This window comes from Mustela nivalis (genome assembly GCF_964662115.1).
Source record: "Mustela nivalis genome assembly, chromosome: 5".
Lineage (NCBI taxonomy): Eukaryota > Metazoa > Chordata > Mammalia > Carnivora > Mustelidae > Mustela > Mustela nivalis.
This window is the reverse complement of record NC_139024.1, coordinates 95,485,070-95,510,259: the sequence shown is the minus strand read 5'-3', so window position 1 is coordinate 95,510,259 and position 25,190 is coordinate 95,485,070. Positions and strand designations below refer to the sequence as shown.

The window sequence follows — 25,190 nt, the reverse complement described above, 5'->3', positions numbered from 1 at the left end:
TTCAATGAAAGGGAGTAGAACATTTGTTGCAACTTGGCCAAAAAATTAATTTTAAATTGTGATGACCTGAACTTAAAAGCTTCGTTTGACAGGATATTGGTTTTCAGATCATGAGAATTAAATCTGATGTTCATTGAAAGTGTTCTCTTGAAACATTTGGATTATATTAAAAGAGGCAAATCAATCAGGGTTTGACTTTTACTAACTTTATTTTTTTTCAAAAGTATTTTGCAATATAACAACCATGCATATAGCACCTTACTGATTAGGCATATGGGAAATGAACACAGCATACCGTTTTATGATGATTTCCCAAGAACATGAGCTATATACTCTAGCCTGCCCCCTTGCCATATAAACACTTAGAAAAATAGCTATTTTCACTCATGGGTCTTGTTGCTTATGAACAAGTGAAATATTGTTTTGTGCTCTGGCTGTCATTAAATGGTTGACAGATTTGGGAATGGGATATAACAAGATGTCCATAGTTATCCAAGGCAAGTTCTTCCTCTTGAACAAAATATAAATCAGTCATCCTGTAGATACTTATCAAACTGTGTGCCTGGTAAAACAAACTGGTGAGTAAATGGCCTCAACCCCCTACTTGTATAATTGGACCAGATTTGCTAGACGCATTTTAAAAAGTTGGGTCACTTTATAAAACATGGCATCAATTTTTTCCACACCTAGGAAACAAAGAAAGAAAAAAAAATGCTCGAAAACTCTATCTTCTAAGCTCTGGAAAGCTTATCCAGTTGCAAGGAGGTAATCTACTAAAGTATTAAGAGCAACTTATTACTTCCTCTATCAGATGTCATTTTAAGTAGGAGCTGAAAATGACAAAATGAGGTTTCACTTGGAGAAAATGCCAACTTGTGCACTTGGCATGTAGACAGTTGAGAAGAAGAATAAAATGCAGAAAGCGATATTGTCAAAGAAGTTTGTAGCAGGACAGTGGACAGCTTATAAGATGACACTGCAGTCAGTTGGACACTGGATATTGAGTCTGAAAAGGCCAGTGTTACTTGGAGATGCAGATACAGAGCTATCAGGCTCTGGAGCAGGAAGAGGGTATCTTCTTCCTCTAATGATGGAGAAGTTCCACTTTCCGAATCCTGTTTGTGTAGAGACATCTCATTTTGAAAGCAATGTAGACAAATTGGGAAGGAGTCAGAAGACATGTGAGACCATGATTAAGAGACTGAGGAACATGGATCCTGGAATAGTCAAGCAATTAAGCCTGAAGGTAAAAATCTGACTAAGCCACAGCACAGTTTGCGTGTAACTACAATTGGAGCATAAGAGGCTGAAGAATGTTAAGAAAATGAGACAATAGTAGAAGATCAGTTTCTTTTTCTTCTAAGTGACAATGTGATTATGCAATTGTCTTTCCAGAGAAATGGCACAACATGTAGCACCCAGGAAGCCCACTCTTGCTCTAATGTCACTAAAAAAGACCATTAATAGTTCTGAAATCTGTCAAAATTTTTGGAAGATGGATGGTAGTGTTCAGCAAAATCTGGCAACTAAGGGAGTGAAAATACATAACAATAACAATAACAATAATGGCTTATGTGTGCCCCAAGTACAGTTTCAAGCACTTTAAGTGTATTAACATATTTAATCTCTACACAGTTTTATGTGCTACATATTAATATCATCCTTTTCTTATAGATGAGGAAACTAAGGCACTGACCTATGGGTGTTGCATTTAGGATTTAGAACTGTGTGCTGCTTCTGCAGCCAGAATACTTCCCTTCCAAGCTATGAAGCTGCTCCATGAACCCACATTCTTCTCCTTTGAAGGATTTTGTCTCCTCTTCCTTTGTTCCACATGAATAGTTAAGCTCCTGCCCTGAAGTTCTTGGAGGAATGACTCAGATTCACAGGGAGTCTCCCCAGAGGGGCTGGAACTAATGTAAATCAGCAAGGTATGCACTGGTTTTAAATCATTAAGAGTAAACCTTAGAGCTTCAGTTTTTTGTAAACTAATTATGCAGAAAATCAGATAAATGTGGTAAAAACTTTAATGTCAGAACTAATTGTGAATCTTGACTGTTCTATATTTTAAGCAAGTAACTAATTTTCTCATAGCCCAGGTTTTCTCATCTATAATTTGAGGGTGGTGGTGTTTATCTGGCCAGATGACAGTAAAGGTTTCAGTATACATTAAAATAATTTATTACTGTGCCCTACACATAGTAGGTTCCACAGTAATAACATCTATTAGTATTCAATCAGGGTAAGCTTAATTTATGCAAGCATAAGGGAACCAGAGCTCAACCAAAGAATCCTTAACATAACAGACAGGGAGCTGTGATTTAGTAATCAGAAACCAGGCCTGTATAGAGTCTGGGGTAGGGAGAGTACAGACCACATGGGAAAGACCAATGGAGATAGGAAAGTCTGAAGTTGGAATAGGGTCAAGAACATCACTAGGATTGTGCCCAGAGTGCTGAATTATGGCTTTTTCTTTCTTTTTTTTTTTTTTTTTTGGCTAGCAAACCCACCCTTTCAATATGGCAGCTCTTAGGTTGTCTAAGCACACCACTCCTGAGCTATTGGACTCTCAAAAGATTTTGGTTCATCAATAATTGTGTTCCTTTATTAAGAAGGGACCTACATTCCATGATCTTCAACCTAGGGTTCTTGGTATCACATACCGTTAAAGCACAAGACAGACTGAGGCAGACTGAGATTTTAATACTTACTAGTTTACACAGTTGAGGAGGTTATTGAACCACTATGTGCCAAAAAAAAAAAAAAAAAAGCACCTTAAAGTAGCTGCCTCAAAAAGGTGATAGGAAAATTAACAGGATAGTGTAGAGGGCTGAATATTACATATCACTGGTTAGAAGAGCAAACACATTTTAGAGTCTGTTAATTCCATCCTGGGTTCATACTACAGAGGGGTGTGGGCTTAGGAGAAAAAGGAGAGCACCAAGAACGACTTTAAACTTGAAAATCATTTTAGTTTATCTCAGGACTATCTGAGTAAGTATTTTAATTCAGAACTTTTTTTCCCGACTCTCAGTGATCTCTCTTTATCTACTCCTCCTAACTGTAGGGTAGGGAGTGCTTTTGAGCACTCCTAGTGGAAGGAGGAAAGATCTAGTCCCCCAACTATCTTTTGGGTTTTTTCAGGTCTCCAGAGCAGTATGGTTGTTCCAAACTGATCCTGAAATGTTTACAGGTGAGGTTCAACCTAACTCGTTCTTGCCTACTCCACAATACAGATGAAATCCTTTGTTTCTCCCTTTCCTTCATCATGGATTTTCTCTTTACTTCATAATTCTCATCAGTAATTTTTCCTTCCTTTAAAGACACATGACGCTTCTGGTCTCATATTCTTTACCACTGATTTCCCCTCTTTCCTTTACAGAAGATGTCTGCAAAATTCATCTTTGATTTCTCTCTTTGATTTCCTCCAGCCAGACTTTGTTCCCCCAAACTCCACTGACAAGGCTTTTACCAAACTCACCAACAAGCTCTGTGTAGTGAAATCCAGCGACCAATATTAAGGCTTAGCTTCCTGGACTCAGCAACAGCATTTGACAAAATATCCTCATCCCTGAAATACTCTTTTTGGTGGGCTTCCAGGGCATTTCATTCTCCTGATTTTTCTCCAAGTTCATGGAACACTGCTTCTCATCTTGGTTCTTCTTCACCATCCTACCTTTTAAGTATTGAATTGCATTTGGCTTATTCTTCAGTCTTCTTCTTTTCTCTGTCACTGTCATTGGTGATCTTTCAGCCAGGTTCATGGCTTTAAATACTATCTATATGTTGATGACTCATAAATTTATATCTTTACCCCAGATCTCATTCCTGAAGCACAGTCTCCTGGTGTAACTGACCCCTGATACGTCTTCCTCAAAGCCTAATTAGTATCTCAAACTTAACAGGTTTGAAATGAATCACTGATCTCTCCCCCCACAACCACTTCTCTCCCAGTTTTCTCTTCAGCAAATGGAGATTCTCTTTTTCTAGTTGTTCAAAACAAACACCTTGGAATCTATTTTTACCTGTTTCCATTAAATTCCATATTTTAATCCATTGTTATATTTTGCCAATTCTACCTTCAACATATCCACATTGGATCACTTACTAGGATCTAATCACTCACTATCCTGTTTACCTCATTCAAACCACTATTTCTTTAAAAAAAATTTTTTTTTAAACATATAATGTATTATTAGCCCCAGGGGTACAGGTCTGTGAATCGTTAGGCTTACATACTTCACAGCATTCACCATAGCACATACCCTCCCCAATATCCATAACCCAACCACCCTCTCTCTACCTCCTTCCCCCCAGTACCCCTCAGTTTGTTTGGTGAGATTAAGAGTCTCTTATCAAAACACTATTTCTTACCTGAGTTACTCTACCATCCTATTTAGTCTCTCTGCTGTTGTCTTTACTCTCTTTAGCCCATTCACACACTGTGGCTAGCATGAATCCTTAGATGTAATTGAATTCATGCCATTCTTCTATCAACATCCTCTACTGGTTCCCTGTTTCACTTCCTAAAAGTAAAACTTCACATTAGCCTTCAAAGCCCTACCTCTAGTACCATTTACTCTCCCTCTCTTATTCTGTTCTATCCCCAATGATCTCCTTGAAATGCCAGCCATCCTTCCATCTCAGTACCTTGGCTGATATTGTTCCCACTACCTGGAATGTTCTTCCTTCAGATATCTACACTGTACACCTTTTTGGGGCTTTCAAAAGTGTCATCCTTTTATCCAAGCTTTACTAGAATACTCTTCCTAAAATTTTTCCTAAAACTCTTCCCTTCCTTCCATCCTTCCTTCCTCCTTTTCTACCTTCCCTCATATAGAACTTATTCAATCATATTTTATGTCAAAAGAAGGGGACTGTGACTGTGAGTCAATCTTGAAAAGATTCACGGGTACAGGACCCAAGGCACAGGTAATGAGCCAAGACCTAGAGAGGACAGTTTCTATCGCACAAGGAGAAAGAGATAGGAGGCATAGGAGCAGGCATAGGAGACTAATAGCTTCTGTCGGATTTCTCAGGTTACCTTAATCTGTACAAAAGCTTTCCTCATATTTAGAGTTGCTGGGGCAATTTTTCAAGCACAAACATGGTAAAAAGAAATAGAGAATGGGGTTGGTGAAGAAGTGGGTGTGGGTGTGGGGCTGGGGAAGGTAGATAGAACTGTTTGGTTCTGCTCAGAAATTGGACCATGGAATTTAAACTATTATGAAAATCATATCACCTCCTTCCTTCCTTATCATCCAGGTCTTCTATACACCGCTGATCATTTGACAAAGTTTCTATCATGCCTAGGCAAGGTATAAATATTTTAAGTCCAATAAAGAGGAAAAAGTACTCCATTGTAGTAGATGTAAAACTCTTGACTAACCTGAGGTAGATAGGCATGTTCTCTTAACGTAACTGCGTGTATGTTTGGGTTTCCCTGGGCTTTTCTTACCATGTGAAGCTTTGAGGTAATGCCCCACAGCTTGCTTGGTGCTTTACAAATCGGTTTTCCCTCAGACCCATCTCACTGGTTCCTACAGGGATAATATTGCAGAGCACATTCATCCCCACAGAACAAAACTAACAATTCTTCATACATTGGCCAAACTGTGTTTATGAGATAATGCAAAATAGATGATAATTACAACAGTTACTGTTTGCATCTCTGTGTGTTCCATACTATGCCAGGCCTTCACAGACTTCAACTGGTTTTTACCCTTTGAACAACCTTACGAGATGCCTGTTATGATTCTCACTTTATGGAAAAATCAATTAAGGCTTAACAGATTGTTGAAGAATGAGGAAGAGGAGGAAGAAGAAGAAGATGATGAGCAGAAGAGGACAGGAAGAAGTAACTTCCTGGAGACCACCCATCTGGGATTCCAACTTGGGTTTTGGCAGCTTTAGCTCTGAAGCCGGTGCTCCTTGTAGGGGCACTTGCAGAAAGACAACAGAATCCTCCAGTCTGGGACTATTGGACAATGCTGTGACTTTCTCACACACAGTAGCGGGCTAAAGGGAAGAAAAAAAAAAAAAAAACCCTGGAAAGGACACTGAAGGAGCAGCCATGTATAGAAGAGGCTCTTTTATAGCAACTCACACTGGATCCCTTGCTTTCTATAAAGAAGTCATTGACATCAACATGGTTTTCAAAACAAGCTATTGACTTAATGTCATGTTGTCCAAAACCATCACCTTGACTTCTGTCACCAGAGTCCATTCAAAGGATACTTCTTAGTTCAAGCTTAGAGTCAGAATTCCTTTAAGGTTGTTTAGATTTGAATCACTCAGTATCTGAAAGACTTGTCTCCCAAAGCCTTACCTCAAACATAATACACTAACAAACATCTAGTTTTGTTTTGTTGATATTCTCTCCCTTTGTAACAACTAAAGAAAGCATTCATTAGATCTCAGGAGTAATTGTGCTCTTAGAGAAAAAAAAAAAAAAAGAAATTTGACACTTTGCGGATTGGGTTGGAAACATTGTAAAATAGCTTAAAAACAGGGCTTCTTTTCCTCTGAGAAACACCTGCATGTCAATAGAAATCTTCATTTGATTTTTGTGTGTGGTAAAGTTCTGAGCTACACCCATTCAAAAATATTAAAAATGATTTTAACAAAATTTCAAAGATCACTCACTAACTAGTGAATAAAAGGTAACTCTAACCTCTGTCCAGACATATCTTCCTTCTGTTTATTATATTAATTAATTTGACAAGTATTTACTTAAGCCTGCTAAGAGCCATACACAGATGGAATACACACATAGACACATGGATATAGAAATGAGTGTACCTCTACACTACCTCAGTGTCCAGTAGTTCACTGTCTACTGGAGAAGGCCAACAGCTAACACAGTCATGTCAGGCTGCCTGGGTTACAGAAGATTGGCAACTAATCTTGTGAAGAATGTTGAGGTGATGAGGGTAAGAGAGGATTAGGAACACCTTTCCTAGGTAATAAAGGTCAGAGCTATGTTTTGAATATGGAGGATTTAGCCAGGCATTAAAGGGTAAAAGGATCTGCCAAATAAAGAAAACATGAAATATAAAAGCATAATTTAAGGCAAAGAGGATGGTCTCTGGAACTAGATTCCCTCAGTTTGGATTTGTTACTTATTAAATGCGTCACTTTGGGTAAGTAATGCTTCATACTGTGTCCCCATTTTCCTCATTCATAAGACAGAGATAATAAGATACGTATGGCAAATGGTTATGGTAAGAACAAAATACTATGTGTAAAGCACTTAAGAGTAGGCATTGCATGTCCTAAGCAAAATAGAATTATTTGTGTTATGTGGGCATAAGGCATCCATTTTGGTTACTGCGAAAAGCTGTGCGTGTGGCCTGGAGAAGTGACTACAAGGAGATGGGCTGAAATTAATCCAGTCAAGAAAGAAATAGAAAGTCAGAGATTTGTATTTGTATACTCTTTTAGAGTTTTATCTTTTTTCTTCTGAAAAATTTTTCTAAAACTGCTCAAATGGTAAAAGACATTACAGGCTAAAATATGCAACAGTTCCCCTTGCTGAGCCTCATGACTTATTTCCTAGAGAGACGCCATTATTTGGAGTGAACTCTGGTTCGCTGACACCTTGGGTTGTCACACTACATTTCAAGGGCTACACACATAATTTAGGAGATAAAGGGAAGTCTCTCTAGTGGAAAATGGTTTCTACCCAGGAATGCAAAGCTCAGGTGGTGTGTTTGCGGTTTCCAGAAAGCATAATAATTATGCCTCTAGTATTGTTTCCTGAAGTGAGCTGAGAACCTGAGAATCCATAAGAAACGTGTTTGAGGAATTATTACTGTTTTTGCTTATTCTTTTCTAGCCCAATCTAAAAATGACAGGCATTCTTTCCAACTTTCTCACATGAGACCAATTTTGTTTAAGTGTTCCCAAGTGGTGTGTTGATTGTTATTGCTGCGTGTACTGCTCTGTCAGTCCATTCCGTTACTCCTTCCAGTCCAAGGGCTTTTCTGAAGTTGAGGAACTATCTGGAGGGGAAGGTGAGGATTCTTGTATTCAGTAGAACTAGTAGCATTTTTCTAACTTTTTTTTTTTTTTTTATAAACATATTTTTATCCCCGGGGTACAGGTCTGTGAATCACCAGGTTTACACACTTCACAGCACTCACCAAAGCACATACACTCCCCAATGTCCATGATCCCACCCCCTTCTCCCAAACATTTTTAATATGACTTTTTCTCCTGTTATGACTGAGGACCCAAGTTCAGACTTCACCTTGGAATGAAAACCAGACTTCACCTTGGAATTGAAGTTAATGAAAAATATTTTATTAAGCTTAAAATTGAACACATCCCAAAGTAGACTATTTAGTTCCTATAATACTAAGTAGACAAAATTTTCCCTTCTTACCATCAGAAAAATCAAAACAAAGCCTTAAGATTTTATAACATTTCTAAGTATTTTTTCTCAGGCTAGTTCATATCTATGTGTACTTTCTACATGTACATGGGAGCCTAGTATAGGGCTCATTTGTACTAGAATCCATATATGGCATGATATAAAGATTATGTACGTAGAATTCAGCAGGTTTGAGTCTAAAATTTGGCTCCATACCTATTAGCTGTGTTATTGGATAAGTTATGTAATTTCTCTAAGAACTGCTTCTTTATCTGCCAAATTAGGCTAATGGTACATGCCTTCTAAGGTGGTTAGAATTATGTTTAAAGCCATGTGAAAGCAGCTAGCATATTATCTGATACCTATCACATATTCAAGCGCTGTTAGTCTGCAACTAGTGAGGTACATAAGAAAAACTACTTTCAGTTCTCATCTTTCACTTAGGAATATCTCACATTAATAAATGGATCACTGGTATCTCAAAAAGTTAATTCGATATACTACTATTACTACTATCACTAATATTATAACAATATTATAATAGGTATTCACATAGTTCGCCACTTACAGTTCTTTCTCCTTCTAGATGTATAAAAAGTTTGCATTTCTTGCTACTCTTGCTGTTTAATGGGACCACATGTCTTCTTTCTGGTCAATGAGTTGTGAACAAAGGTGATGTGCATTTTTTTTTTTTCTGTTATATAGGGTATATAACTGTTGACTCAAGACCATTGAAAGTTCTCTTCCTTCTGGTGCATCAACCATCAGTTTTCTAGATGGTTTCTCCTCCATTCAAGATGTTAGACAGGGTCCATGAACAATTCTGGTGAGTAGGGGTTCTCTACCAATGAAACTATAGCATGCTGTAGAAATAAACTTTTTGTATTTTAATTAAACATAAAATTTGGGGGATGGTTGTTACCTAGTTTAATGTAACCTATCTCAACTGATATGATGATAACAGTAACATTTAAGGAATGTTTCTTAGGCATCAGACACTTTTTATTGGTAATTCTAATTCCCTTAATAATCCTATGATGCCTGTAGGTAGAGAAGGGAACAGACAGAGACAGCAGCTAAGTAGCCTGATGAAAACTTATAAATGGCTGAGCTAGAATTAAAGCACTTCATCTCTGGAATCTGTGCTCTTAACCACTGAGCTTTATATTCTCTTGGGCAACTTCCAGAGGTGATTTACTTTGAATTGTGGAGTGATTTGGCAAAGAGTTCAATAAGTGTATATGTTCCCATCTCTGGTAAGATTTGACTCCAAGGCCCCTGAACTTTGTACTTAAGAGGAAGAGAGTCAAGAGCTTCCAAGGAAATTAGTTACTTTTTCAGAGCCAAATATTACAGATGTAAATTTTTAATTCCCATAGTTTTGCAAATTCCGTAAGTAAAAAAAGGCATTTTCTACTTGCAGATTGAACTGGTTTCGTTATCAGTAGGATGCTCCAACCCTTTTGAAAGATGTAGTTACCCCATTTGACACTCTTTCTCACTGATTGTGTAAATCCTGAGTTCCATTATATTCTCTTATAAACCAGTTTAGACTGAAGAGCTGCCTTGCTATTTTTACCTCGTCTCTGCATTTTGTGGTTAGTAGTGGGTTCTTCTTTGTTTGTTTTCTGTGGTTGAGGGAGGGAGGGCCCTCTCCCTGGTCCTGAGGTCCTTAGGAGGCCACCCCGAGTTTCCCTTCACCACAGCCTCAGGCTTGCTCTCACATAATAATAGACAGCGCTGGTAACCGCCACAGGACCTGGGGAAAAACATTCCAGTTCTCCTGTCAACCGTGTCTGAATTGCTTTTTTAAAACAGAAATCTCTGACAGATCTCACCATGGACCTCTGATTAGCCAGATGACATGTAGATAAGATTTCAGGACCTACTACAGGGAATGAAATCGTGGGGTCTGTCACCCGTCTTTTTTTCACTCTACAACTTCTTCATTTGGATGTGCCAAGAGGGCAAATCTCTAACAAAGGAACTGTGGTGAGAGCAATTGCAGAGCCCACCACAAGGCAGAAGAGACGGTCAGAAATAGATGTGATAATGACAACAGCAGAGGTAAAGCTGCAGCGCGAAAGCCCACCAAGGCCCACGGAGACATCACAGAATCAGAGCTCCCAGGCAGGGGAAACCCTTCCTACCAATCCCATCCCCTTCCCCAACCGCACCTCCTGTCCCCCTCCCCGCCAGCTTCCTGCTCTTCTTTGGTTTAGATCCTTGTTTCCAGATGGGTAGGAACATTTTCTGATTTTTTTTCATAGATAGCCGGAGAAGGAAATTCAGTCTCTTTCCACATACCTTTTAAAGGCACCCGACCCAAAGTCATTACTTAAATTTTACTTAAATCTCTCTAGATGTCATTTAGACATTCATGCTTCTTAGTACACCTGAGAGGTGAGAAAAATAAAGCATTATTTTCTTCTATGGCTTGCTGAGGTCAAGACTCACATTTAAATATTTCAGATGAGATGAAGCCTCAGCACGTCCAGCTTCCTTACTGGACATTGCCTTCAAGAGTTCCTTCATCCCTCCCTGCCTGCTTTTGCTTCTTTCATCATAACAGAAAGTTATTATGTGAGATTGTAACAAACAGGTTACAATTTATACCTTTGCGAAGGACAGATGGATTTTAATTATTACCACATTTAGATGAGGTGGAAGGAAATCAAGATGAATTTCCTACTTAAATGAAATGGGAATGAGCTAACGAGATTATAAAGTTTGCTTGACTTGGTTTCATTGAGTCGAAGGTTTTGAGAATTGCCAGTTCTTCTAGTCAAATATCATATTTATCCAGATAAGGAAACTGAGGCCAGACAGTTTAATTGGTTGGGTAATTAGTTACTAAAGAATGGAATAATACATGAACTTTGGAGTCAGGATGGCTGCCTGGTTCAAATATGGACTTTGTTACTAATTCAAGCTAACACCCTGAGATGCCTTTTTTATCTATGGGAATGTTCAGAATAGTACTTACCTCCAGGGCTTTTCTGAGAATTGAATAGCACTGGGCATGAAAAATCTCTAGAAACTGTGACTTCACTAGGTACTTAATAAAATTGGGTCCTTCTATCAAATTCTGATTATGTTTGTGTGATGCAACATTGTCTCTTTTTCTTATAGAATAGAAATTCCTGTCCTCTGGGCTGTGCCCTCTTTTGACTCAAAGATGGCATTCTTTTTAATCCAGGGATCAATTGTTCATTCCAAAAATTGCTCAAATTGTCCTGAGTGTGAACATACTCTTAGTGTAGAATGCTGGTGAGACATAGGAAATCCGTTATTACAGCTCATTCCAAAATTAAGGCTTTTTAAAAATTCTTTTAAGTTCAGCCTATTAACAACGGAGGAAGTAAGAACAAGAAATTAATATACCTCCCATTTCCCTCACTGTTCTCTAGTAAGACAGGAACAGATGCAGACTTTGTAGGACCTTAAGCTTTAACAATTTTGAAGTCTGTTTTAAGAGAAAGAATATAAAATTAGGAATACAGCATTAAATGTAAAAACAATTATTTATTTAAAATGAAAAAAGAAATTGCAACAAATTATATATGTCAATAACTCCTCATAGTCAAAGTGCAGCTCTTTCTGCCCAAGGGTCCTGTCTCTGTCCTTTAATAAAAACACCTTTTGCACCCCCCCCCCAAAAAAGCTGACTGTTACAATAAATATAAATACAAAAATACTGACAAATTCAATTTGTATGATTTTCATTAGAAAAGGAAAAGTTTGTATTTATAATTGCATATTTTTCATTACTTAGAATATTGCTTTTGTTTTGACCAGGCTCCAATGAGAACCAAAGTCTCTAGAATATGTATCTCCTTCCGTACCTGCCAATACTCCTTGCTGTAAGATATCTTAACATGGTGATCTGAACTTGGGCCCTGCCCCTTTGTATCCCCATGATGAATCAGGACAGTGAACTATTTCTGAAGCCATTCCTCCACCAAGACTGTGAGCAATTACTCATCTAGATATTGAAAAGAAAATAAGTAAATATCCCTTCTAACTCATTATAGCTGATTCCCAAAAATGGCTGTACACAGTGCCACCAGCTATGAGAGGGCATTCGATCAACAGGAAGGAGATGGATATGGATTGCCTGTGGTCAAAATCTCTTCATTTTGTGAGCTTTCCAAAAGCATGTTCTTGTAGATACATTTCTAGGGACTCTACTAGAGCCTTGGGAGGGGCTTATGCAAATGGGTCCCCGGAAGCTGAAAACTGAATTAGCTTCCTGATACTCAGCAGGAGTAGAAAGGAAGAAGAGATGAGTGATAGAAAAGTAAGAAGATGAAGGAAGTGAGGAAAGGGGAAGAAAAAAACTTTTTTTTGAGATAATTATCCATGCAATTCTATCCTAAAATGAGGATAGGTAAGTGATAACTCATAGTCCTCCTCCAGTTCCATATTCCCACCTTAATAAATGAATGCACTTAGAATTTAAGTACAGTTAATAAATGAATGCACTTAGAATTTAAGTACAATGGTTTTTAAAATATACTGGAAAATATTCATTTACATACTGTCCTGTAAAAGTAATTACCAAAGCAATTTATATTTTTACTCAAACAATGATACTTGAGCAATTGTATCATTCAAACATTTACAAAACTCTTTTGAAATTATTTCTGATTATATAATAAACTATACAAAAAATCAGTGTCATTACTGATTACACCCTATTTTTTCTTTTTTTAAGATTTTATATATTTATTTGATAGAGAGAAATCACTAGTAGGCAGAGAGGCAGGCAGAGAGAGAGAGAGGAGGAAGCAGGCTTCCTGCCAAGCAGAGAGCCCAATGCGGGACTTGATTCCAGGACCCTGAGATCATCACCTGAGCCGAAGGCAGAGGCTTAATCCACTGAGTCACCTAGGTACCCTACACCTATTTTTTAACCGCAAAATGTTTAGCATATCTTTATTTAAATGCTCTTTAACACATAACACTTAAGTCTTTAGATTATAAAATAAATAGATACATAAAATCACAACAAACAAATCTATAGCTAGTTATTATTATGTATAATATAATACATGTTATATTATAAAAATAACATATATGTAATATCATATATATTTATATCATCTATTTAAATATAAACACTCCTATAACCTTTCCTCATTGGGTTTGGAGCACCTTCCAGAAGCCAATGTATTACTGAAGATCAGCCCATCTTCCCTGTTTGGAATGGAGTCTAGCAGTTCATATACATGTATTATGTGTACTATATATATACTACTTTTCTGGTTCCCCGTAGTACTCTGCCTCCAATCAAAATTGCCATCTATGACTTTCTCCCCAAATTCAACTACTTTTGACTTTTATACATTCATTCCTTTGTCTCCCTATATACTTATTACTCAAAATATGCATACTTTGATACTTTCTCTAGACACTAAGACTTATTCATTTCCATTTTTGAAATGTGAAATATTTTTTAGTTTTCTTGAAGCTACAGGCCATCCTTCCAACCCTTTATTTTGTTTGCAATCTCTCTGTTTTAGAACTCAGAACATTGGATCTGTAGAGTTTCCCATAATTTGCATTTTCCAGTGACCTCTACTTAAGGGGCAAAAAACATATCCTTCTGTCCTCTGTATTTTCTGCAGATTGGATTCCAGGGTTTGGATCAGATTCAGGATTCAATCTCTTTGGCAAGACCATTCATGTAGTATTTTCTTTTATCAGAAAGGATATATTATCTGATTTTCTCTTTTTTTTTGTGATGTTTGCAGGTATTGATGTTTATGGCCTACATCACGAATCACTGATGTTGCAGAACGGTGATATTTGATTCTGTCATTTCTTTTCCATTTGTTTTTATTTAGAGTTTAACCTCTTTAATAAGGAAATTCCTTGATTTATTACTTGGTTACCCAGTGATATAATTCCTATTGGAAAGACAAGATAAATGCTTGATTCCTTAACTTGATTTACCAGTTCTCAAGAAATTGAATTTGTTTCCACATCAACTCCTAAAGATGACCATTTAAAAAAATATCATTATGTATTTATGAACTTAAACATACCATATGGGTTGCAATCCATTGCAATGATTATTCTCATTGAAGTTCAAATTTTCCCATATTTGGCCAGTGGAGACCTCTTCAAACTGGGTCTCAATTGAGTTCTTTTGATGTGACCTTATTCTCTTTGAAGATTCTTTGCTATTTAGTATGTCAGTTTTTCCAGGTGTGTCTCATACATTTCTGACATCAACTCAGGAATCAGCCATTTCAACTCTGGAGCCCATGTTTCTTTTCATAGGAAATGGTACTTTGATGCTCAACGCCTTCTGCAATTGGGTTGACTATTATTTCTAGATCTTTTCAATAGAAAGAACAAGGACATGTTTAAAGATAAGATGTATCATATATTTGTAGTAATATTTTCAATTCAAATTCAAAATCTAGGGACACCTGTGTGGTTCAGTCGGTTATGCGGTTAGGCATCTGCCTTCTTCTCAGGTTACGATCCCAGGACCCTGGCTGGAATCGAGCCCCCTCATGCTCCCCACTCAGTGGGGAGACTGCTTATACCTCTGCCTTCCCAAACCCCAACTTGTGTTTTCTCTCTCGCTCAGTCTCTCTCAAATAAATAAAATCTTGAAAAACTTCAAAACCTGTGTTATACTTGTATTATTTCATACCAGGAATCCTTGTTGTCAAAGACAGAGGATGCTAAGAATATCCCATAATTATCCATTTCCTTTATTTCACATTATGTATACTACAGCAAAAGGATAACAATAGTAATATTGTCATCCCAGTACAACTACTGAAACAGTTACATGTGTGTGTTATTGCCTATGCCCTTCTCATTCTCCAATGTTTAAGATGGCACCAGTTTTTTATTGTCAGAGAGTATGACCATTACATAATATTTTGCCTCATTTTTAAACCCTCAGTGGGCCTCAGTTTTATAAGAGACATAATGAATGTTCACCCCTAGTCCTTAGATCAATATTTATCTATGTTGGTTGTCTAAAGCTTGTTTTCTAATATAGCCTTAGGAACATGGATACAATTGTTCTGAATCTTTACATATTGATAGTCTGTGCCTTTTATGCTTCAAAGTCACATTGCTTGGATATAAAATACTTTGTGCCTTTTCTTTCCTTTAGTAACTCACATGTATTATTCCATTTTATTTTGACATAAAGTGCTGGTGTCCAAAAATCTAATAATCTAGGTTTTCTTTCTTTATTAGTTGTTGTTGTTTTTATCAAGATAGCCAAAGAATTTTGTCTCTTTTTTTAACATGCAGTAATTTTATCAAAATAGGTGTTGATACTGATCATCTTGGTATGACATTTTGGGGAATGTAATGTTCTCTTTCTTTTTTTTTTTTAATATAATTTTTTATTTTTTATAAACATATATTTTTATCCCCAGGGGTACAGGTCTGTGAATCACCAGTTTTACACACTTCACAGCACTCACCAAAGCACATACCCTCCCCAATGTCCATAATACCACTCCCTTCTCCCAAACCCCCTCCCCCCAGCAACCCTCAGTTTGTTTTGTGAGATTAAGAGTCACTTATGGTTTGTCTCCCTCCCAATCCCATCTTCTTTCATTGTTCTCTTTCAATATCTTTCTTCTTTTCTCCCTTCCTTCCTCCTACTCTCTCTCCCTCTTTCTTTCTTTCTTTCTTTCTTTCTTTCTCTTTCTTTCTTTCTTTCTTCTTCTTTTTCAGTAAATATTTCTTCAATTGTATGTTCTAATACTGGCTCTGTTATCTGCTTTATTTAGTTTTCTTTTTAAAACATTCTCATTACCCTCATGTTGGATGTTCTTTTTCTATGTTCAATATCATAATTTTTCTTTTCAAAAACATTTTCCTTATTCATTTCCTTATGATTTAAGAAAATTTTCTCCTTTTATCTTATATTCACTTCAGACTTTATTTTTCATATTTAGCCATTCCTGTGATTCCTGTAAGTCAGCCTTTTAAAATGATTTTTCTTTTATTTCTAGTTTTTCCTAGGTTTGGTCATCTGACTATTGAATGTGTCTAGCTCTGATTTATTTTGTCCTTCTATGTATTTCTGAGCATGCACTTTTATGCACTGTATATAGAAAAGTAATCTTGTTCTTTATCATTTTTTATATCTTGAAACAGCTGAGTAAGAAATTTAATTACACTACTTTATTGTTGCTCACCTTTTTATTTTTTTTTAAAACTAAAAGAGGTTAGGTTTCAGGAAATTTTTTTTAACCTCACAAGGCTCCCTTTTCTGTTGTCCTAATGTAATGTTAAAAAAAAAAAAAAAAAAAATATATATATATATATATATATATATATATATATATATATATATATGGCCAAAGGCTTTTTGAGACTTTCTGATGCTGTTTCTACCCCACCTCCAACTCCTACCTGGTCCTTCTCTTTTCTTAAGCTTTATCGAACCAGTCAAATTTGCTCTTCCATGCAGGGCCCTGATGTGGATGGTTCCTTTCTAGACCTCACAGGGGCCACTCTGCTCCAGCCACCTTTAGATCTTCCTGCCATAGGCTCCCTGCATTAGCCCCCACTGGAGGAGGCGAACCTCTACCAGTTTCAGATACTATTCTTTTAGTATCCACCCTACTACCTAGCAAATATCTATTGACTGTTTCAAGATTCCCTTGCTGAACATTGTTAGAAACCTATTGCTTCCCTCGGCTTACAGCACAGGTATGGATTTAGATCTTGTGGTTGTTGGTGGTTTCTCTCTATGTACTTGAATTTCGGGGTTTCTGAAGATAACTTTGCCACTTTTGTTTCATTGTAAATATTGTCTTTGGTTTTTGGTTTTGCTAACTAGTTTCTCTGTTTTGATGTAGTGATCAGTTGAATTAAAAAAGTTATATACTGGGACACCTGGGTGGCTCAGTTGGTTAAGCGGCTGCCTTCGGCTCAGGTCATGATCCCAGCGTCCTGGGATCGAGTCCCACATCGGGCTCCTTGCTCGGCAGGAGCCTGCTTCTTCCTCAGCCTCTGCCTGCCACTCTGTCTGCCCGTGCTCACTCACTCTTTCTCCCTCTCTCTCTGACAAATAAATAAATAAAATCTTAAAAAAAAAAAAGTTATATGCCTGCTACCAATTTTCTGGAATCTCCGACACTTGAAGTTTTATGGTAAATAATTTTCACTTGTTTTCAAACTTAAAATATTCTCTTTGAAGAATGTTGGTAATTTTGGGATCTGCAAATGTAAATGGCACATCAGTCACATTTTTATAATAAGTTTCTTAAATAAAAACTTTGAAGGTGGCAAACATCATTTGAATCCACAAGTTCTGATACATATGTTTTCAATAAATATTCCATTTTTTATAGTCCTATATGCAGACTAACTTGGTTATAATTGGAAGTACCTATTTAACAGGTCCTGAGGTAGAGCCATTGTTTGTATTGTGGTCTCTGTGAATGGAACCCTTGGAGATAATTTGAAAAACAGTGATTTTCACAGAAATTATGATATATATGTTTCCCCCTGTACTTGCCAATCACTTCCTCTCTGCTTAAATGCAGAAAGAACAGTAAAAAGACTGTAACAATTTTTTAAGCAAAGAACTCCCCATATTTTGCCCACATGATCAAACATGATTCTTAGTAACACTATATCTATCTATCTATCTATATATATATATCATATCATATCATTAAGAAGCTCATGTGTGTGTGTGTGTGTGTGTGTGTGTGTGTGTGTGTGTAAGCTTTTCTGGGCTTTTAGAAAAATTGCTTTATTCATATCTAGTACGTGAGAGAGTAAGTATAAACACTTATCCTTGGATTTCTATAAATGCATCTAACTATGAAAGACTGAGTCTTAGGGGTTCTGTCCCTTTGCAGATACCCTGGGAATCTGATAGGAAATAATCTCTAACTTTGACGTATATCCTAAGACAAGGCTGTAATCATCAGGCTTTTGGTAATTGTATGAGTGAATTACTTTGGCCTCCTGAAAGGTGACACTTTTATTGGGTTATGGTTCTAAAAACAAGCCCCCATATCTACTACCTCAAATACACAGACAAAATCATCGATCTCTCTCCTGGCTATGTTCATGAGTTCATATTTAACTTAAGATTTGCCTATGAAACTGTCTTCCTGACAAGGAGTCATTTACTGCCGTGGCATCTTTTCACTTGATTATTAAGATTCCTTCTTGCTGTTCTCCCTCGAGCTTTAATTACAGCATTGCAGAATGTTCAAAACATGCTGCCAGATTTCTTCCTTGTACAGGAGACAGAACACATATTTCACATCCCCTGCACGTCCTTTATCCCTCTTATTGATTTCCTAGGCAATTCTGTATTGATTTTATCTTCATATTTCAATGCCTTCTTGGTCTTTTTCTTTCTTATTTTTCTGAGCTCTTAGAACTCTGGATTTCTCCTTGTTCAGTCAGGTCATCCAATTAGGATTTATGTGTGATCTTCTTTTGCCACTCTGAGGACTCTCTGTGATCCAGGCTGTAACCCACATATTCTTAACAGAATGACTTTTATCTCCAACCCAAACTGTCTAACTAAGCTTTGGTACCCTCACTACCATTTGTCTCAAAGTGTGAAAAGAAATTGTAGGGAGAACCTCCTTGCCCCAAAGTATCACTCTCTGGACTCCTGCATTTCAAACCCTTCCCTGCCATCTGTGCTACTTCTTTGCTTGGTATTGGTGCCATGGCTTTGTGTCCTCAGAGCTTTGTAGCAACAAAACACCTGCAATAGTGCTAGCATACAGGAGAGGATACAGGGTGTCATCTCACTCTCGGTTTTCTTCTCAGAACATGTTACTGTGAGTTGGGAGCTGTGATTAGCCTGACTCCTGGTGGTGGAATGAATAACACAGGCTGTCATTGGGGCAGTAGACACCATGACAGTTTTTATCAGGGGAAGCCAGTGCCTAATTTGCATCCTGGAGTGGATAAAACACTTTGAAACAAAGGAAACAGCAAATGCCACCTGTTTTGAAATGTAAGCCAGAGTATGGCCTTCTTTTGAGAGAATTTTACAAGAGGTCTTACTCAAGAAAGTTGATCACCAATTGCTATAATTTAAGGTTCATAGAGACCTGAATTTGGGGGAGAAAAATAAAATATGCCTCAGCCTTTCATGCCAAAATATATGGTGGCACATCTGAAAAAAAAAAAAAAAAAGAAAGAAAATGGTTCTTTCATGGTTTACATATTTTTGTTTATTACACTCTGAAATCCACAAAGGCAAATAAATGAATCTTAGAGTAATCCTTCCTTTAATTACAGTTTTTTTCCAGATCTTATTAAAATTTACCACATTTGTGCTCTACCTGTCTGCCTACAGATCTTTAGTCCTGTGTGAGCCCTATTTACAGAGATATCAAGTTCATTACTGTGACTACAGAAGCAATGAGACTGAAAACAGCAAGTGATTTTAATCAATGAAATGCTATATTCATCTATTTACTTGTTCCAGTTTGCCAATATCCATACAATGTTTTCTATTTTCATCCACTCTTAACTGGTATAGATAGGAAAGGTCATTATGTAACTCCCCAATTTTATTTCAGGCAATGTTTTTTCGTTTTAGAGAATAGGAAAAGAAACCATTCGGTCTCTTTGTTCAATTAAGTAGGATGAGTTTCTATAAATGAAATGGTTATTGCATAAATGGAGCTCATTGGATGTGATTAGAATAGAGCTTTAGTTTTTCTCCTATACAAATGCATTCTGTGAGTTGAAGTCTTCTCCTTCCCTCTCACTGTATAATATGTTCTATCACTGCCCCAGCCTGATTTCCTAGCCCGTCACCTTTGCCTGGCAGCCCACCACTATGAGTGAAGAAGAGACTAGCCCTGTGAGGCAGTTTATACTCCAGAGCGTCCCTGGAGGACCAGATCTAATATTGAAATTAATGCCCGGTTGAGTTTACTCCCTCGTTTAACTTCCTTCTCTTTCCCTGCCTTGCTGCCTCCATCACTTTCTCCTGAGAGCTTTCATCCCAAAATACCACGTAGACAAATATCCCATCTTAGGCTCTGCTGCTAGGGTACCAAAGACATCCCAGATAAAATCTTGCACCGAAGCCATGGCTTATTTGTTTACTTGTAGAAAAAGAAATTCTTTTAGCTATTCTTCTTAGGAATAGTTTCATTTCAGCAACTAAAAAGTTGAGTCCTGACTAAAAGCCAAAGCTTTGAACTTCTCCCTTCATCCAACTTGGGTCTGGAGTTGGGGGCGGATGAGTTTTTTGCCTTCTCTCTTTCACTCTGTGCTTGTGCTTCCTTGCTCTTCCCTGGCAGCCGTTGACCATAGTGAGGCCTTCTCAATCCTCCAAGCTTGAAGCCTGGTAGAGAGAAGAGATAGCGGAGGAAAAACCTTAGCTAAGACATTATTTCTCATTGCTTCTTTTTGACTCTTGTGGGTGTTTAGAGTTGGTTTTAGTATTTAGTATTTTTCTCTTGTACGCTCTTGTTAACTGCTCAGCTATGCATCCATAAGAACTTTCGGACAACCGGTGAGGACACTCTCAGCTACCTGCTTATGACCCTCCTTTGGGCTCCGGGCTTTTACTCTATTCAGTCTCTTGATTTTGGGGCTCCAACACCACATCAGGAAGATTCTTGGGCTGGATCCCTCTATAAATGACCCTACACCTATATCTAAGTGGTACACCTCAGCACAGACATATATCTTAAACCGGTCTTGGGTAGGAGAACCCAATGGTTCTCCAATAGGAGAACCCTATTTGCCATTTGAGCCCTCTTTATTGACCAGATAGAAGGCATCCCCACTTGCTTCCTCTCATTTCTGTAATGTTTAAACTTAACTCTGACACCAGCTGGCTGTGTTCATCAGACTCCAGTAGAACACAGATAGAGCTTTTCTCGATAAGGTCCTTAAAAGCTCATTTTGTGGGCACCCGGATGACTCAGTTGGGTAAGCATCTGTCTTCAGCTCAGGTCATGATCTCAGGGCCTTGGGATCCTGGCCCACATCAGGGTCCCTTCTCAGCAGGGAGTCTGCTTTTTCCTCTCCCTTTGCCCCTCTCTAGCATGTGCTCTGTCTCTCTCACACATCAATAAATAAAATCGTAAAAAGCTAATTTTGCTAGACTTGACATAAAAAGGAAGCACATCTATCCCTACTCCATGGAGAGAGTAAACTTCCTTTATACTGATAATTACCTCAAAATATTTTCTCTTCACCTTCAATACATTCAAGGTATGTGAGGTGCTAAGGGTTGAAAAAAATAGTTTTTGAATCCCTCTCTAAAACCCCAGTGTCTCCCTTAGCTTTGGATGTGGAACTGGTTTGCACATCCTGTCTTTAGGTCCCACAAAAACTGTGCCAAAGGAAATATAATTTATATATAATTCACAAATGATAACTTGTAGTCTAACTAAGATCTATGATCAGCTAGAACTAAAGAGACTGGATGTGGGAAATTGGAAATTGGAACTGCCATATCTCTCTCCCTTTTTCTCTCTCTGTATTGTCTCAAATTTTTCTTGTCTCCTTATGACTACTTCCTATTCCCATATTTGATTCTTAACTTATATCTTCCGTAATTTCCACTTGCATGTGGCATTGGCTTAATATCACCTCTGCTCAAATCTTTCCTCTGAATCCCTTCACCTCTTTCCAGATCTTGCAGTTTGAATTACTGAGAATGAGAATCTGATTGGTTAGTGCATCATTTGTTCCCTGATTCAGTCACCTGTTTCTAGCTAATTCTGAGGAGATGAAGGCAATATGGCTATTTAAAAATGACTCCTGAAGAATGCCCCTTCTTTAAGGTCTGTAGATTTGGACAATCATCAGAGATGGGGAATATATTCATATATGTTTCTTAAAAATTATCTACAAGTGTCATTTCCCAACTTTTCCTACCCTCCAAGTTTGAGCTTTACCACTCTTTATGGTTTCCTCAGCTCTATCCTAAATCTATTTCTTCACCTGTGATAATTTAGTAATTTAGTAAAGTCCAGCTTACTTTAGTCCTTTGTCTGAGTCTGAGCCATTCTTTATGAGACCAAACATCATCTCTCTCAGAAAATCTGTTCCAAACCTTCATTAAGGCTCTGGCTCTGAGTTCTTGAAGTGCCTTAAAGATGCCTCTAACTTATTAACCTTCAGCACTGCCCTTATTCTGATTTTACACATTTGAGAAGCCGTTTTTCACAGTAGACTCTTTGTAGGTGTTTCCCTTGTAGCTTCAAATGCTACTAGAGTGAACGAAGAGAACAAGAAATAGAGGCAGTGTTGTATTGCACAGTGAGTTCAGGGGAGATGTGTCTGGGAGTGGGTAAGTAAAGAAAATACCACTGTAAGAGGTGAGCTAGGAGAATATTTGGAGGAACAACATTCCAGGCCAAGAGAAGAGCTAGTGCAAAGACCTTGAAGCAAGAACAGGGAGGAGGCCTGTGTGGTCAGAATGGAGACACAATACACGTAAACAAAACATTATGAGTTCACCTTAGCCCTTCTATCAACTGCATCACAACATTAATTCAAAGGAGGCTCCCTTTTTGCTAAAGAGGGCCTGTACTCTGGTTCTGGTGCTCATTTAGAAAATGAACTCAAACTTTTCATAAGGACTTCAATTTCCTCTGGGCATTCTGAATGTTTGTATTTACCAATAAATACCTCTTTCATTATTGAGTACAATGTCTGTCATAGAGTGCAACAATTTAGTATAGCAAGTATTTTGCTTAATTATTCAGAGATCCTTGACTTTTCATTAAAACTAATTTCAGGGGTTCCTGGTTCAGTCAATTAAATGTCCAGCTCTTGGTTTTGGTTCAGGGCATGATCTTGTAGTTCTAAGATTGAGCCCCATATCAGGCTTCATGCTCAGTGGGGAGTCTGCTTGGAGGTTCTCTTCCTCTGCCCCTCCCCTGACTCCCTTTCCCACTCTCTTTCTCTCTCAAATAAATAAATAAATAAATACATCTTTAAAGCTAATTTCAAAATAGAGTCCACATTGTCTGTAGCAGAATTACAAAGATCTAAGGAAAATCATGGGTCTTAGCATTAAGTATTTTGATTCCTAAGTTAAAATTCTGGTTAAGTTCTGGTTTTGTGTTTTATTATTTGCCAACATATTATCTTACCCTGTAAGTGTTTTGAAGAAAATTATGAATATGAAAAAGATTATATAACTAAAGATTATATAACTATTATAAGTAATTTATATAAATTTCCATATTTTGTGGGTTTCTCTGAATGATCTCAAAAATGGTTGTAGAAGCTTATTTTGGACATTTCAATGGCCCCTTCATAATTTGCTATTGTAATTTCAGCAATTATGTGTGCATTTGTGTTTATGATCATAAAAAAAATTTTTTTTAAAGGTTGTATTTATTTATTTGACAGACAGAGATCATAAGTAGGCAGAGAAGCAGGTAGAGAGAGAGGAGGAAGCAGGCTTCCCGCTGAGCAGAGAGCCCGATGTGGGGCTCGATCCCAGACCTTGGGATCATGACCTGAGCCGAAGGCAGAGGCTTTAACCTGCTGAGCCATCCAGGCGCCCCAAAGAAAAGAATATTTTTTCAATGACCGTGGGCTAACAAGAAAAGGACAGGATGGAATGTGCTTAATAAGCAAATAATACATTTATGATAACTTGAAGGTAAAATGATGTCAAGGTACAAAATAAGGGCCATTCTTTTTAAGTAATTGAAATAGAAAAAGTGGTGACAGAATGGCATCATCACATGAAATTCAGGGTATAATCTTGTGTTATAGCTGTATTATATTGTTGTAGCTGGCAGCAATTTATTTACAGGAAAATGACTTCTTCAATTATGTGAAATAAATAATCTTATTTCTATTTTTTATTTCTAAATTCATCTGCATTTAACATATAAAAATTTTTTGAATTTAAGAATTGTACAGTAAAGAATGTATTCCAGTTTTAGGTTTATAGCATATAGCTAATAAAGTGATTTGTATTAAAATTGGATAGCCCTGAGAATTAGTTATTTTTTAAAAGTGGGTAAGGATTTTATTCAAGTTTGATAAATACTGCAGTACTGTAATACACTTATTATGTGAAAAATAAAGTGATTTGTAACAAAAAAAGAGAAAGAAATATGAAAGTATTTTTAACCATTCTGAACAAAAGTGACTCTGTGCAGGTATCATGAAAATAAGTTCAAGGTCACCTATGTTACTATAGAAGCTAACATTGCAGAATCACCTGAAAGTACTTGCAAACAACACTAAAAAAGATGATTGAATATCACTCAGAGATATCATACATTTTCGATGAATGCTCAAATTAAAGCATTGTGGAAAGTGCATGAACTATATACTATATTCCTTTTGTAGTCCCTGCTTTTTATATGAGGTTTACTCACGTAGAAAAGTTAATCATATTTAATAATTTCACTTTTTTTTAAAGGTACAAAATTGTATTTTGCTTCTTAGCAGTGAAACAGAAAGATACAACACATTTTGATAGACTTCTACCAATGCAAGTTTCCTTAATGTTCCGATCTTTCAGACTCAGATTGGAAGACAGATGACAAAAAGGGAGGGACAAAAAGAAGAAAGCAGGGACAGAACAGACGTCTCTGTGAGGCTAATAGTACTCCCCAGTTTTTACTTTTCCTGAAGTTGAAGTATTTGTGTGATAGTGTAACTTTCCCTATAATCCCTGGAAAACTTTAATCTCTTATGAGAGGAGCAGAACAAGCCAATAGGTGTTAAACCCAAACAATGGCTGCCACGCTGTTCTGCATAACGTGGTTTAGACGTTCTGCCCAGAAGCACAACAGCATTTCTCTGCTCTGACTCAGAGGTCTGGAAGTGAAAAAATGTA

The 25,190-nt window shown here is 37.3% G+C and overlaps 1 long non-coding RNA gene across 2 annotated transcripts in view; it reads left to right on the top strand.

The window, feature by feature from the left end:
• The window catches only part of LOC309864347, a 53,159-nt gene that overhangs the window by 11,108 nt on the left and 16,861 nt on the right, over positions 1-25,190 (top strand). For both annotated transcript variants that reach the window (XR_014311468.1, XR_014311469.1), the window contains exon 2: positions 9,080-9,200. This is a non-coding gene — a long non-coding RNA (uncharacterized lncRNA). The remainder of the gene's footprint in view (positions 1-9,079; positions 9,201-25,190) is intronic.